This window comes from Leucopleurus acutus, assembly GCF_964270905.1.
Source record: "Leucopleurus acutus genome assembly, chromosome: 5".
Taxonomy (NCBI): Eukaryota; Metazoa; Chordata; class Mammalia; order Artiodactyla; family Delphinidae; genus Leucopleurus; species Leucopleurus acutus.
Genome location: NC_139147.1, coordinates 60,869,160 through 60,884,859, shown reverse-complemented (window position 1 = coordinate 60,884,859; position 15,700 = coordinate 60,869,160). Strand labels below are relative to the sequence as shown.

General features: G+C 39.5%; 1 protein-coding gene across 21 annotated transcripts in view; it reads left to right on the top strand.

The window, feature by feature from the left end:
• The window catches only part of ZBTB20 (zinc finger and BTB domain containing 20), a 799,009-nt gene that overhangs the window by 626,584 nt on the left and 156,725 nt on the right, over positions 1 to 15,700 (top strand). For 17 of the 21 annotated variants that reach the window (XR_014326232.1, XM_082839976.1, XM_082839970.1 and 14 more), the window contains one exon: positions 2,492 to 2,531. The exons of the other annotated variants lie outside the window; for them this stretch is intronic. The gene's annotated coding sequence lies outside the window, so the exon portion shown is untranslated. The remainder of the gene's footprint in view (positions 1 to 2,491; positions 2,532 to 15,700) is intronic. 21 annotated transcript variants of the gene reach the window in all.

Below are 15,700 nucleotides of genomic sequence, written 5' to 3'. Positions count from 1 at the left end.
TAGATATTTGTGCTTTGAACCCAGCATGCTTAATGAAAATGTTTTTAACCTTATGCAAAACTATTATAGATAATTCTTTGCATTTCAGATGAAAACAATTTATAGACATACAAGGTGAATATCACTTAGGCAGAAAGGGCACATATCAATAAAATAACAATTTGAACTGAACAAAAATAAACCCATGTAGATTAATACATATTTTCAAAATTGCATAGCAGATTGTAATTCAATCAAGAAACGGGGCCTTTTGACATTTATGAATGTTTATAAATTGTATAAGAACTCTGAGATTAAATTTTTAGCCTTAGTATTAAATTTGGGATAGATAGTATTGTTTTTCATTAATACATAAAGACAACAATTATATCCAATAAAATCTTCAATTTAACTTGGCTTTAATTTGTCTTAGACTGTGACATACACACTGTGATTTTTCTCTCCATCTTGGATTCTTGTCATTGACAGCCTGTGTGTCATTTGACATCCAGGAAAGATAGCTTTTCATTCCAGACCTTGGATGTATTAATCAATCTGGATACAGTTTACATCGATCTCTTTTGATCACATCAAAAATTTAATTTTGACTGATTAACTTTTATGAATAAATACTCCTTTCCTAGAAAGGAAAGTTATGCTCTTAGATATAAGAGCATAAATACTAAGTATAGTTCAAAAAGAGCATAATTATTATTGAGACTTACTGGGTTTATAACATGCAACAGAAAAATAAGTGAGCATATTGCATAGATAACCACTAATCATATTTTTCTCCATTTTCTCAAGGGTTGGGAAAGAAAGAAAACTCAAAAAGGTTGGAGGAGGTAGGGAAAAAAGGGAGGAGAGAGGGAAGGAAGGAAGGAAGAAAAGAAGAAAGGAAGGAAGGGAAAAGCTTTTAAAAGATGCACCAGTGAAGTGGTCTAGGATCCTAGCTTGTGGAAGGGACTAGAATGTAGCAAAACTTAGAGCTTTAAAGTTGTTGAGGCTAGTTGGTCTATATATATATATGTACGTATTTCAAGTTTGTGTGTACTTTCAATGAATCATACATAAGTTAATTATCTTGCTTAAAATTTTCATTAAGCTCATCAATTTTGTGAAACAATTTAAAAACATTGGAGACGGCCAGCCTCTCTTGTGTTGGCATACTTTATGGTCCAGGCTGCAGATTTTCATCTTAACTCTTTTTGTCCAAAGAGGGGAACAACATACTTCACTCCTGCATGTTCATGGAACAGGGTTTCACCTTGTCCATAAAAGGAAAAACTTTTTCTTTGGAGGAACCTCTATGATGGTGCATTTTCCCAGAAAACTTGCTGAGAAGTGAAGTCTCTAATTGCCAGTTTTCTACTTTAGCCTTATTCTATGCTTTAGTCAGGTCCTTGTACTTGATCTCTTTTAATACAGTTTGTTTTTCATATTTCTGAAGGCCATATGTGAAGTGGCTAAAATCATGGTGTCAGAGAGACAAGAATTCAATCAGTGTATGTTAAGTCCTTGACATATTTGAGTTGGGTCGGGTAGGGAGACCTGCTTTGTCTTCTCAGCATCCTTGTTTGGTTTATTAATTTCTCTTGGATCTTCTGTTACTTCAGTTTTATTCTTCTGTAAGAAAAGCTATCAAAACAGTGGCAAACAGGCCAGTCCCATAATCGCTTATTTGGCTTGTGTGTTGAAGATTACAAAGGAGAAGTATCAGACTTGAAATATAGAATGAGAAACTGTTAAGGTCAACTCCCCCCAAACCTGAAGTTTTCATTATTAAAAATGCATTTTGGGGGACAAATGCTTTCGTTTAAAATCATTTTGTCAGAGGGGACGCTCTTAGGCTGGTGAGACAGGGTACACAAGGCAGTAGCAGTCCTCAGCTAAAAACTGACAATACATGGAGGCTTTGAATTTGCCCAGAGTATCTTCTGGGCATTAAACATACTAAACCTACCCTTAAAAGAAGCAAAGTTTATCAGTTTCACTCATCTTCGTCAAAATTAGCTAAGATCTGTCATGCACTACATAGTAAAACTTTTATCTATTCTCATCAGTACTGCCCAATAGATATTTATGCAGCGATAGAAACGTTCTATCTGTAAGGCAGCCACTAGCCACAGGTGGCTGTGGAGTGCTGGGAATGTGACTAGTAGACTGAGGAACTAAAATTTTAAATATTTTAAATTTAAATAGGTAGATGTGGCTAGTGGCTACTGTATTGAACAGCACAGCTCTAGGTAATGCTCATATGATTTTGATCAGAATGAAGCTGACAAAGAAAGGGGTTGGCATTCCTTCTGTATTGGTCAGATAGCAGCAGGTCACACCTTTGGAAATTTTACGAGGCTGAATCTCCTCTTTCTTGGGCTCCAGGTGACAAAATGGGTTCTTACTGCTCATGCTTTAGGAGCAATTAGTCCTGTCTAAACTTAAATTTGCTTTCCTTCTCTCCACAGTATCACTGGGTTTATTTTTAATTCCTTGTTTTGTCTTTGATTTTCAGTTCCTTGACCGTCATTCTGTGGCCTGCCCCTTCTCTTTATGTAAGTAAAAGTGGTTTTTTTCTTTTTCAAAAAAGCACCAGATTTGGGAAATTTGGGTCTTTATTGGCATGTTCTCCAGTTGACATTGTTGTGGTTTCCAGTGCTTCTTCAGTGTGTATTATCTTCTTTTGTGTTTGGAGTCAATGCTGTTGGTGGTTGTAGTAGTTGCCATCATGAGGGGGCTGAAAAGACCAGCAGCCCAAGCCACTGGACTTATATGAAGACTTCCTTTGACTCAGCCACGGCTGCTGTTTGCAGAAGTCACTGCTCTTCTAAACTACAGCTTACATTCTTCAGTCAGATACCAGCCACAGTTGGGCTTTTGCTCCACTGTCAATCAATGGGCAATTATTTATTCTTCAGTTATACACCCATCCCTAGGCCCAATAGTTTTTAATTTCAACTTCTAGATCAGAGCTTTCATTTTTTGGACAAAATTTCTAGTATCCTTTTACAGGAGGTACAAGACTGAAGTACAAAACTTTAGTTATTTAGGCTAAAATTGTGTGTGAAATAGTAAAGTACAGAGGAAAAAAAAAAGAAAGAGAGAGAGAAATCATATGCCAGGAGGTTTATAGAAGGTACCATTCTTTTTTTAGAAAAGATGGAAAGTCATTTGGGGAGAAAACAACAACAACAACTTGATTTCAGATGAAAAGAGGGAACATTTATAATTTAAAGCCCAAATCAGGCTGCACTGAGTTGGTTTGGATAAATTTGACCTTGAGCTGCTTGAAAGAGATTCTGGGACCACGAGCCCAAATAATCAAACTCACTACCTGAGACACCACCCAAGAGATGCTACAGGTAGTGGCAGTTACCTCACGTGATAAATATTATCAGCATCCTTCCAGCTGCTTCTCACTCTCTGGTGAACGCTGTCCCTTATTCACAGCATACTATCTTCACTGACTCCTTCACACTCTGAGGTATTTCTTGTGTTGCAATCATTTGCACAGAAAGGAGGTTCCCATGGCTCTTTTGCTTGCATGTGGCTTCCACTCACATTCCTAGAAGCTAGTTGCAAATATATGTAGGGGAGCAGAATCTTCCAAAGGATGCTAAGGCTAAAGTGACATTTATTTGACAGAGAAAGGAGATTGATTAAAATCCCCAGAGACTGGTGCTGTGTGTAATGCATTTATACAGCAGGGGTGGGTCCTCTCTGCCCCTGACAAGTCTTGTTATTCCTCATTCTTGGTGTTGATAGAGTGGGTCTGTCAGTGCTTCAGAGGGTGTCAGCGTGCATGCATGTGGTTACCACTCTACGTCTCTGCATCCCGACTCCAGTTACCTAGCACTGCATATTTCTAGTCCTCTGACTGGCAAATCATTTTTGTTGCAGTTCTTTTGTGTAAAAACAGTTCACATAATAGCTCTGTGTTAGACAAGGCGTTAATCCTCACATCACCGGGGATGAATCAGCACCGTGCACTTCTGCCCGCACGGCTCAGCTATTATGACGTCAGCACTGGAGGGCAAGCCTCAGACATAAGCAGTGCAGCAGCCTGGAGACCTGGGTCACAGATTAGAAATCGAGGGGAGACCTTTGAGATAAAAAACGTAATTGAAAGGCTGTCTCTGGCTCATAGGAAAATGTGAAGCTGATTCTATGCTATATCAACCATCAATCTCACAGCTTCTAGAGAGATCCCAATTTTTAACCAGAGAGGAGGCTGAGCAAATGACCTGAATGGGCTAATAGCCCATCCACATATCCACTAGCCTTTTCCCACCCCCCAGGCCAGGCTTCATGCTTGCTTAGATTGTTCCAAATCCTGAGACTGCCTTTATTTCAAAGGTGACAGGGCCTATGACAGTCCTGCTGTCCTCAAGTGCCCCACAGACACAGCTGATGGCTCCAGAGGTGGTGCCCCAGGTGCCCATCAAAGGGAGAAGAAAAGTTCCTTGGGGACAGATCAGAACATTATCTCTCCAGTGCTTCTAGTTCCTAGTGCCTCTTTAATGGCCTCCTCCAGACAGGTGCAGCATTCTGCCTGTTCAACTTTTTTCTCCTTGGCACTGCATTTAGTCCAAAGTCCCAGTCTGGATTTGACACAGATTTCAATAGGAGCTGAATAGCTTCCAGATGTTCCCCCAAAAGTGTTTCATCCCATTAATCTTTAGCAGAGCAAAGAGGAGCCCTCTATAACCTGCCATGCTGCCTTGAAGCAGATAGCACAGACTCTCCCTATTTGAGAAACTAGGTTCTTAAAAGGTAGACCTCTCTACAGTTCATACTAAGGTTCATTCTCAGAACAACACCTTTCCATATGGAAAACTAAATGTTGAAAAGGCTGAAAATTAACTGCCTACATTCTCTGTTAATAAGACATTCCTCCATCGCACCCTCTATCCCTCACTCTTCCTTTCACCCTGTGATAACCATCTAAAGTGCCTTACTGCTGGGGTCTTCTGCCCTCATTAGATTGCTAGTAGGCCCCTACCCTGCTTCTAGAAGCTCATACTACTGCTTGGCTTAGGTTTTGATTGATTATCATGCACAGCTCTTCGTTCAGTTTTCAGTCAACAAACATTTATGGAAAGCTGGTCACTATGCTCAGTTCCTAAAACTGCTATATAAATAAGAAATGCTCCCCATTGTTAAAAATCTCACAGTCCAGTAGGGGAGATATATAGTAAATAAAGGCCATGCCATGTGATAGGCACTGGAATGGAGGTATATACAAGATGTAGCGAGGGGAACAAGAAAGGAGCACCCGCCCATATGTGGGAGGTGCCCAAGCTGGGCCTGAAAGTCTAAAGAGTGAATTGTAGTTTACCAGGTGGATGGGAGGAGGGGAAAGCAAAAGGGGATCATAATCAGAAAAAAAGCCAGAGGAAAGTCAGAAGGTCTCTGCGCAGCAGCCTCATCCCGAGTTCGTGGCTACAGCTTGGTGATTGAAAGGGGATCCTTTCAAAGGAGATGCAGCTGGAAAGTGGGCAGGAGGCAGATCACGAGGGCCTTGTATGCCGAGCAAAGAAGTTTGGACTGGAAGCAGCAGGCTTGGGGAGGGTTTGAAGGATTTGAAGTAGATTTATGTTTTAGAAGAAGAGCATTCTGGTGACTGAGAAAAGGGAGACCAGATCATAGATGAAAACCAAGGGCCTGAACTGTGCAGTGGGGCTGGGAGTGGAGGGGAGCGGCGATTCAGTAGTGCTGACATAGACATTGACGTTTGCCTAATGCCAGCCTGGCTTGGCCCCGTGCATAATCCTGGCCTTCTAGGAGAAAGGATGATGTGTTGTTTGGGGCCAAATTTCAGGCCAAAATAGACCTTTATGGGACCTTCACCAGAGACCTCAACTTGAGTCTGACCTACCGCTCTCCAGAGATGTGTGTCTCTCTCTCCCATAGTGGCCTTGGGGGAGTGGCAGGCAGAAAAGGAGAGGACATTGCCAGTGTCCCGCTTTTCTCTTCTTTCACCTGAAAATGAAACCATTTCTTAATAATATCCCCCTAAAGTCAATCATTGCCCCAGTTTCCTATCATTTTCCCACTGCTGCCCTTTTCTGAGGAGAAGTTCCAAGCCATTGAGCTGAATTGCAACTTATGCACAGCCGGGTATTGAAACAATGCAGTATATTTGTTCCTTCTTTCTGAATTAGAGTTCACCATAAGTGTGCTTTTCTCTTGTTCACTTTGGGCTGCCAGGACAATTTAAAGGAAATTTTCAACAGCTTATGTTGCATGTACCATGTTCTTTTTTGCAAATGAGAGGACGTCTGTGGGTGTGTTTAAGTCTTCTCTGTACTACTTTCTGGAGAAAGGTTTGAGGAGATGAACAAGATAAGGAGTAGAGACCTATTGAAAGCCCAGGTCCCTTCAGTGACCTGAGTGCAGAACGTAGGCTGGTGATCAGATGGTCAATTATGTGTTTGTCAAAACACAGTGGGCTGCGTTCCAGACTGCCAGCTTTGGAGGCCCGGCTTCTGCCAACCAAATGTCATCTGGGAACATGCAACACTGGGCACTGTGAAGGAGTTTGAAATAGACCATGCCACAGCCAACCTACTGCCAGTCTTATAGCACCAATATGGCATGCACAGCCGGGCCCCATGTTTCAGAGCTCAGGAATTCACTGTTCTAAATTCAAGAGGTCAGATGGGTTCATGTTTTCAAAGCCTATGTTCTCTGCTTTGAACATTGTGACTTGCTCCTCTGTGATTTCCAAGTGATTTTTTCCAGTCACATCGCTGTGGAAACCACTCTTTTTGTGATGGTTATGAGAGCCTTGTCAATGTCCCAGAGGAGAGAAAAAAAATAAACTTGCTCTGACAATGACTATGATTCCGACAGAGGGATTCCAACTCTTAGGAAATTACATTAAAGGTGCAGAGCTTTTAAAATATCAGGAACCACCTTGGCAACTTATAAAAAGCAGAAGGGCTTTGCCTATTTTATAAAGTGATTTGCATATACCTGCATAAATAATGTCCCCACCTGTACTTTTATGCATTTAGGTTGAATAAATTAAATTCAGTGATCTTTAAAATATTCACTGTCTTTCATTGCTCAGATACCATTTTCAGGACCCTTCCTCCTCATTTTTTTTCCTGTAGTAGTAGTGGCTATTTTTTTCAATCTTTTGACTAACTCAGAGAATCAAAACACTTCTGCAGACCAGCCTACCACAGCCAGGAGCATTACCTCCCTCTGCTTGCATTTCTCTTAGCCTTTCTACCTATTAGGCCATGCTTTCCATATGCTTTTCATAAAGGAAGTGGGGGGAGTATATTACTAAAAGGAAAACACACTGATACACATCTCAGGGACACACTCATATTAACCTTTCTTTCTTAGGCCACTGCCACCACTAACCCTAACCCTAACCCTAACCCTTCAGGAGCCATCCAGCCACTAAGCCATATCAATTGTAACTTGGGCCTTCAAATCAAAGCCTGGTTAGTAGGCCAGCCTTAAACACAATCATCCCATAAGCTATAAGTACTTATTATATACAAAGAATCATATTTAGTGGAGAGTTAAAACATAAACTAAGACATTGCCCTTGCTTGCTCTTGAGAAACTTAAAATTGAGTAAGGAAAGAAGTCGTACTATTGAGTGTTCATATACGTAGCAAATGATAAATAACAATTCCAAAAGGAATGAAACATTCCAATAAGTACTATAGGATTTCATTCGTGAAAGAGAGCCTTGAGGGCTGGAAAACTTCATGTAAAATGCAATTTAGCTGGGTCTTGAAAAATGGCTAGAATGTAAACAAGATGAAGAATAAAGGAATGGTATTCCAAGAAAAAGCATAAACCTAAGTGTGGGAATCTTTAGAGGGGTACAATAAATAGCACTGTTTTTCCCTGCTCAAATTCTAAACCCATTGGAAAATAAGACAAAAGAACTGATGGCTGAGGAACCAAAATTTTTGCCAGAGTCTGGGTGGACAGATGTAACTTAGTATGAGAGGTAAAAAGAGCACACTGACTCCAATTCTCCCAGGGGAAAATTTGGGTCTGCATAAGAACAACACTTTTCCAGGTCACTAGCTCCCACTAGTCTAAGTAGTCAAGGAAGGAGAAAGTCTAAATTCCCGTACTTATAAACTTTGATAGATCAGTTCCACCTAACTGAGAAGCATGGACCACGGACTGTCTTACCAACATGATGACTTTCCTCCATGGAGAAGTATAAGGAATGAGGCCAGAGGCAAGATATGTTTAGAAAGCTTCCCTATGGAAACTGGGAGTGGGGAAGAGGCATTCCTATAAACCCTAAGATCCACAGGCTGGAAAACAAGAAGAGGAAATATTGAGTAAGATGAAAATGTGAACCAGAGCCAAGAGGCCAAATAAGGCTCTCATCTGCCTAAGGGGACATACCTGAGGTTGAAACCAGTAGTCATAGAATTATTGGAGACCTAAACTAAGGGATCCTTTTCAGACTCTCAAAGTTACCAGAATCAGAATCCCAGGAACAAGCAAGAAATGAAGATAATGGACTAAAACCTAGTTGGGAAAAAAAATACAAAAACTCTTATCTTTTGTTAAACTAGTAATAACAATAAGAAATAACATTTGTTGAGTGCTTGCCTTTCTTTAGGTACTGGACAAAATACTATTAATGGTTATATGATTTAACCTTTTAAACTACTCTTATTAAATAGATGATGTTATAATCCTAATTTTGAGGATAAAATGGAGATTTTGTATGTTTGAGTAATTTTTCCAAGAATGCCTAGGAAGTGATAGAGATAGAACTTGAATCCAAGACTATCTGTCTTAAAAGCCTTGGCTGAATTTCATTAAACACAAAGTAAATGTCTACTAAGTGCTGAAAGTATAATAATGAGCAAAACAGACATGGTCTCTGCCCTACTGGAGTTTATAATTTGGGGGATGAAAGACGGATATTAACCAAACTGTCACATGAAAGAACTTATAACTGCAAACTGTGCTTTCTGTTATGACATTAAAATGCCAGGTTTTCTAAGAACAAATATAGGAGGGGAATACTTAATAATAATAATAGTAAATATAGGAGGGGAATATTTAATAAGTGAGTCTGGAAGTACAGTACAAGCTTCCCTGAGGAAGTGACATTGAGCTGACATCTGAAGATGTAAAATAAGAAGTGAGATTAGGTGGTGGAAGAGGTTTCCAGGCTGAGGGAACAGCATGAATGAAGGCCCTGAATGTAGCAGAATAGAGAGAATGAGGTGAAAAGCAGCCAGGTTGAGGCTGAAGAGATAATACAGGGCCTGATAATATCAGGATCTTTGTCGGCCATATTAAGGACTTGCCTCAGGGCAATAGGAAAGCAAATTTAAGAATGAAAGTGGCATGATCAACTTTTTATTCTAAAAAGATCATGCTACTCTTGTACATTTATCCCAAACAAGCAGAAACATATCCACACAAAAATCAAAATTTATGTCGGCTTTATTCATAATAGCCCAAAACTGGAAACAACCTAGATGTCCTTCAATGAGTGAACGGTTAAACTGTAGTACAACCATACCATGGAACTGCTCAGCACTCAAAAGTAATGAACTCTTGGTATGTACAACAACTTGGATTAACAGCAAAGGTGTTACACTGAGTGAAAAAGCCAATTTCATTTATATAGGATTCTTGAAATGAAAAAATTATAAAGATGGAGAACAGATTAGTGGTTATCAGAGATTAGGGAGTGGGGGAGAGATGGAGCTGACTGTGGCTGTAAAAGTGTAGGCCAGAATATTCTTATATGTAACTGTATTTGGACTGTGGTGGTGACCATGCAAATCTATACATAAGGATACAATAGCATAGAACTACATACTCACACATACATGAGTGCATGCAAAGTGAGTGAAATCTGAATAAGGTGGATGGATTGTACCAATGTCAATTGCCTGACTGTGATATTGTACCATAGTTAAACAAGATATTATATTGGGCCAATATATCAATAATAGAGGGGTAGAGGGTATACCAGATCTTTCTGTATTATCTCTTACAATTGCATGATAAACTACGATAATTTTGAGATTAAAAGTTAAAGATAAAGATCAAGCTAGTTTCATTATGGTAAATGGTCTAGAAGGAGCAAAAGTAAGGAGGCTGCTGTAATAGAACAGACAAGAGATAGACTAGGGTAGTGACAAAGGGAATAGAAGAATAATAAATGGAATCAAGAGATAATTCAGAAGCAAAATATACAGGATTTTCTTATGGATTGGATGTGGGAGATGAAGGAGGAAGAAGTGGCAACTATGACTACTGGTTTTATGCTTGTAAAACAATATGGAAGATGGTGCCACTCAGGGTTATATGAAACACGAGAGGAGAACTGGGGTGGAGTAAAGATCATAAGATCTGTTTTTAAAATGTCTAGTGTCAGATGCTTTTGATAGAGATAAGTGATCATATTGAGTAGGCAGAGGAATATATACAACTGGAATTCAGAAGTAAAGCAAAGGCGAATGAAGCTGTTGGCATGGATGATAATTGCCTAGGGGCAAGGTTAGATTGAGAAGAAGGCCCCAACTGGGACTTGAAGAACTCTTAATATTTAATCAGTTGGTAGAGAAAAATGAGGCTGTGAATATCCTCAGAAGGAACGGCTAAGAGGTAGTAGGAAAATAAGAAAACATTGGCACAGAAGCCAAGAGAAGAAGGTGTTTCAAAAAGAGTGGTCAGTAGCGACCACTGAGAAGTCAAGTGAGTTAAGGACTGAAAAATATATCACTTAATATATTAATCTGGAATTATTGTTGACCTTAGCAAAAGGTGGCTTGTTGAAGAGGTAGAAGCAGTAATTTATTCATCGTAGGATGAGGAAAGCGTAAGAAGTGAAGAAACAAAGGCAGCAAATGTGTATCAGTCTTAGAAGTTTTACTGTAAAGGAAAAGAAAAGGAGCTAGTATAATATCTTTGGAATGGGGGAGTGAGGTCAAAAATTTGGGGGAAAAAATGGAGATACTGGCATCTTTATATGCTTAGGAGAATACAGTAGAGAGGAGAGATTCAGTGTATAGGAGAGACAAGAGGATAGGATGATTGGTAGTGGAAGATTCCTGATAAGGACAGAGACATGGAATCCTGAGCACAAGTGGAAGGAGAGAAGTAGGGACATCTCTTCTATAGTTACAAGAAAAAAGAAGGAACGGTAGGGATAGATGCGAGCCATGCGTACGTTTGGTACTGAGAAGTTGAGAGGTTTCCCAAGTGATGGCTCCTAGGGAGCAAGGTCCTGCTAAGAAAAAGTGAGGAGGACATTTGAGGAAAGTAGAGGTTTAAAGTAGTTCTTGGGACAAATGGGCAGTAGGTTAGCCAGAAAAACAGCAGTATTCTCCTTGGCAGTGTGGAAGGTCTAGGTGAGCCTGGTGGGTTAATGTGGTACCTGTCTGTCTTGTGTGATTTTCTCCAGCAGTTCAGTGATGAAGCAGTTCAGTGATGAAGGTGGAAGCTCAGAGGAGATGTGCACTTGAGTTCAAATTAGGATGGAGCTTTACCTAATGTACATGAAAAGATATTAGAGTTTTTAGCTTCGTTTTTGTTCTACTAGAGGCCAGAATGAAAAGGCAGTGAAAGGGCTCTGTTCAGTTCCCTAAGCGCCTGGTGAGTACCTACATTGCACCAGGCACTGTGTTTGGTACAGAAAAAACAGTCTAGTGAAGTTTAAAGGCTGCCATCTAGTCCAAAAGGCCAGGAACAGGTGATTAGATAACCTTTACCAAAAGACACAGAAACCCATGTCATTACTTTTCTTTCTTCTGCCCGTTCCTTCCTCCCATCCTGGCATTACCCAATTATTTTCTTGCCTTCTCACAAAATATCTACGTCTGCCTTATTGCCAAGCCTCTAATATGCATCATACAAATATGAGTGACAATTCTGATTTCTCCCATCATCATTTTGCTAAAATACGGTCATTTAGGAACAATTAGATCATCTACTTGAAGTGTGGTATTGGTACCGTGTGAATTTTCTCTAAATTTTAAAAGCTTCCCTCTAACTATACAGAAAGGCGATTTATTTAAAAGAGGGATGGAGAGAAGAAGAATGGGTAGATGAGAGAGAAGAAAAGAATAAGAAAAAGAAAGCTAATTATCTATAGAAGACCTTATATAGCAGCTCACCCTTGTCATTCAAGGGAACTCCCACTTGAAATGAGTAGATGAGCCTCCATTCCTAATGGTGGCCTACACCATCAGCTTCCAAAACAGCTTCCAGACCTGGAGACGTTCCAGAGTGCTATAGACTAACTAAATTCCAGCTTCTGGTAATGTAAGACAAGATATGAAGGAGACCTGAAGAATATGGAAATTCCTAATTCCAGTAGCAGTAGGATTCCTCACTCAGATTATTCTAAGCATTATAAAGCGGTGGCTTACAAAGAGGTGGTGGTAATGACAGCTCTCCTTTATTTGAACACATTCCATTCTGCTAGATTCCCTTTAGGAAATGACATTAGGACCATTTGACTCAAAACTAAATTGCAGATACATCTGGGGTAAAATTTGGCAGCGGCTGAGCAAAGCAGCTGTATTTTTTTAATATTTACTTCTTTCATGATTCTATAATTCACACTTATTGTAAAATATTAAGAAGGTATAGAGTATGGAGAAAACATCCACAATCCCACTAAACAGAAAAAAGCTATTATGAACAATTTTTTAGATCACCTTCTAGTCTTTTCTTTGAATTTTAACATAGTTGAGCATACACTGTACGTATAGGGTTGTATCCTATTTTTTTTAACTAACAAGTGCTTCTCAGTGTAATTACATACTTTTTGTAAATGCCACCATAATGTCTGAATAATTTTCTATCATATAAAATCCCCAGAATTTTCCTAACTATGCTCTAGGTATAGATATTTGGGTTATTTCCAGTATTTGAGCTTTTATACTTTAAAGCCTTTTAAGGTGAGAACTATAATGTGTCACCTGAATTGTCAAACTTGGAGGAAACTTGAGGCAGGCAATGATGCCACCCATTCAAGAGAATGGTCACCCTATTAAGAGAGTTACTAACTGCTAAGACTATGAAACTCATATTTGAATTTTTAAGTAGTTGTTGCGGAGTTTAAGCTTTTTTCCCCTAAGGTTAAAATTCTAATTTTTACTTCTAAAGTATACATTTAGTTTGGTTTGCATTTGTTACAATGATGATATAAAAGAAAAAAAATCCATTCAAAAATCTCACTGCCCAGAGATAACCACTGGTAACACTTTGGGGAATATATTTCCAAACATATCTATTTATCTGTCTCTTTTTCTTTCTCTTTGTCTTTCTCTTTTCAAAATGAAAGGAAAATCTACTGGCTGTTTTGTAATCTTGTTTTTTTATTCAACATTGTAATAAGCATTTTCCATGTTAATAAATATAGATCTACATTATCTTTTTGACAGCCACATTGTACTCCAGTGGAGGGTAATTTATTGAATTAGTCACTTATTGATGGACATTTAGGATATTTGGAAATATTTTCTAACCAAACAATGCTACAGTAATCATCTCTATACATGTGTGCTTTTTTTTTTTTTTAATTCACTTGCCTGATTATTTCCTTAGGATAAATTTCTAGTAGTGGAACTGCCAAAGTAAAGTTTATCTACTGCTAAACTGTCCTGCAACAAAACTGTATCAATGTATACCCCCGCCAGCAAAGAAAGAGGCTGCCCATTTCTCTGCATCTTCACTAATTCTGTAATTGTCAATTGAACTTTTTGCCATATAAGTGAAGACTTTCATACTGAGGGTATGAGATGCTTTTTCCAAGCATACAATCAAGTCTGAAAACTTAAAGAAAAATGTATTAAATTTTATTACATGAAAATAAAAATCTCTATGGTAGAAAGTATTTTAAAAAAAACTGGGGAAAATATTGTGACATATGCCTAATTTTTTTTTTTTTTGGCTGAATTTTTCACTGAGTTTTCTGTTTTTTTTTTTTAACATCTTTATTGGAGTATAATTGCTTTACAATGGTGTGTTAGTTTCTGCTGCATATCCCTAATATTTTAAGAGTAGGTATAAGTCAACAATGAAAAGGTGAATAATACAGTAAAAACTTGGAAAGGGCAAATGAGCAGCCTCACAAGTGTTTAGCTGTTTAGTCTCATCCTCTGCTCAAAGGCAGTGCTCCTCAGGCCCTGTGAGGTCACCCCCAGCACTGTTTCCTGTGCTCTGCACGCAGCCCACACCCTCACCACCCTCCCAGCGAAAGCTGTGGGGAGAAAAGCACTACTCTGGGGACCCGCGGAGTTCCTGGGTGAGGCACTGATAGTACTTCCCTTGGTTACATACATTCATGTTTATTTGACATCACCATCCCCCAAAGCGGCAGGCTAATTGTTCACTCACATGAATGTGAAAATGATCATCTGAGCTCTGCCATCAGACTCTAGAATCAGTCAATTATTGGGAAGGGAAAAATACACACTGGCAACATTGCTTGATCCATGTCTCCAGGGCAGAATTGACACTATTCTTCTACCAGATGTAGATAGAGATTTCTGGATGTTCTCATAAATAAAGTGCTAGAGGCCATGTCATCAGTGTCCTCCACCTTTCCCTCTCTCTCTCTCTGACTCCCATGTGTATTACTACATACTTAATGAAATGGAATATTTATCAGCAACTTCAGGGAAAGTAAAAGACGCTAGAGAGGCAGAAATGCCACACTGACAGCATCAGCCCCTGCCCTTCACGGTGCAGACTGACAGAGCATCTTCCCTGTGTTTGGGGATAGAGAGCATCTGATTCCCCGAGTGTGTACCCCAAGCTTCTCAGAGGGGCAGGAGTTGTGCAGCGCTGTTCTGAGTGGTAATTGGAGCATTCCTTCAGCACAAAAAGCTCATTTGCAGATGATAAGGGATGGCACGTGCTTCGGGGCATCCTTTCTCCCTCTTTAACAGAAAACCATGTCTGAAAGTCGTATGCAGTGCCTTAAATCCTTAGGTAGTGTCCAGAAAGGAAGCAGAAAAGAGGCAATCATGTTCAAGGTTGTACAGAAGCTCCTTTAAACCAACCACAAGCTAAGGCAAATGGTAGGACCCAGGCCTAGTATATGACTCCTCTACCTGAGCAGTGAAACTGCCCAAGGTGGGAGCACATGACTACGAGCTAGGTTTCGGCGATGCCCCTGGAGCAGTTAGAGGCCGCGCTGCCACTCTGCCAACTCAGAGTGCCGAATGTCTGGCTTTCTTAATGATGCCCTTAGAAAACGTCACATATTATACCCCTCCCTCTATAACATAGCTTATTCTCAGAGGCCAAACAGGGACCCAGTAATGATGGTTAATGTTGAGTGTTATTAATTAACGTTGAGTCTTCCTCATGTTCTTTCTCACCCTTTTCTTTTCTTCCCCAAACATGGTTGCCAATTTAAAGCTGGGCAAAGGTGTGTATATAGGGTATACATTATATATATGTATGGTACATATGCCACCTACTTATTCAAAGAGTCTTTCTACTCTCTTGCACAGGAGGTCTTTGTAGTGATAAAATTAAGGTTTTTTTTTCTTTCGTCGGATTCTTCTTTTATGCACTCTTTCTGTAGTCTCTGTTATTTCTCATTTCTTCTAATGTGAGCTTATTGAAGACAAATCAGGCATACCTACCTTGTTCAGAGAATCATTTCCAGATTATTTAAAATGGACCACCTTACCTCTCACACTTTGGTAGGGTAAAACTGATTCCACCTTTAGTTCCTTCCTGG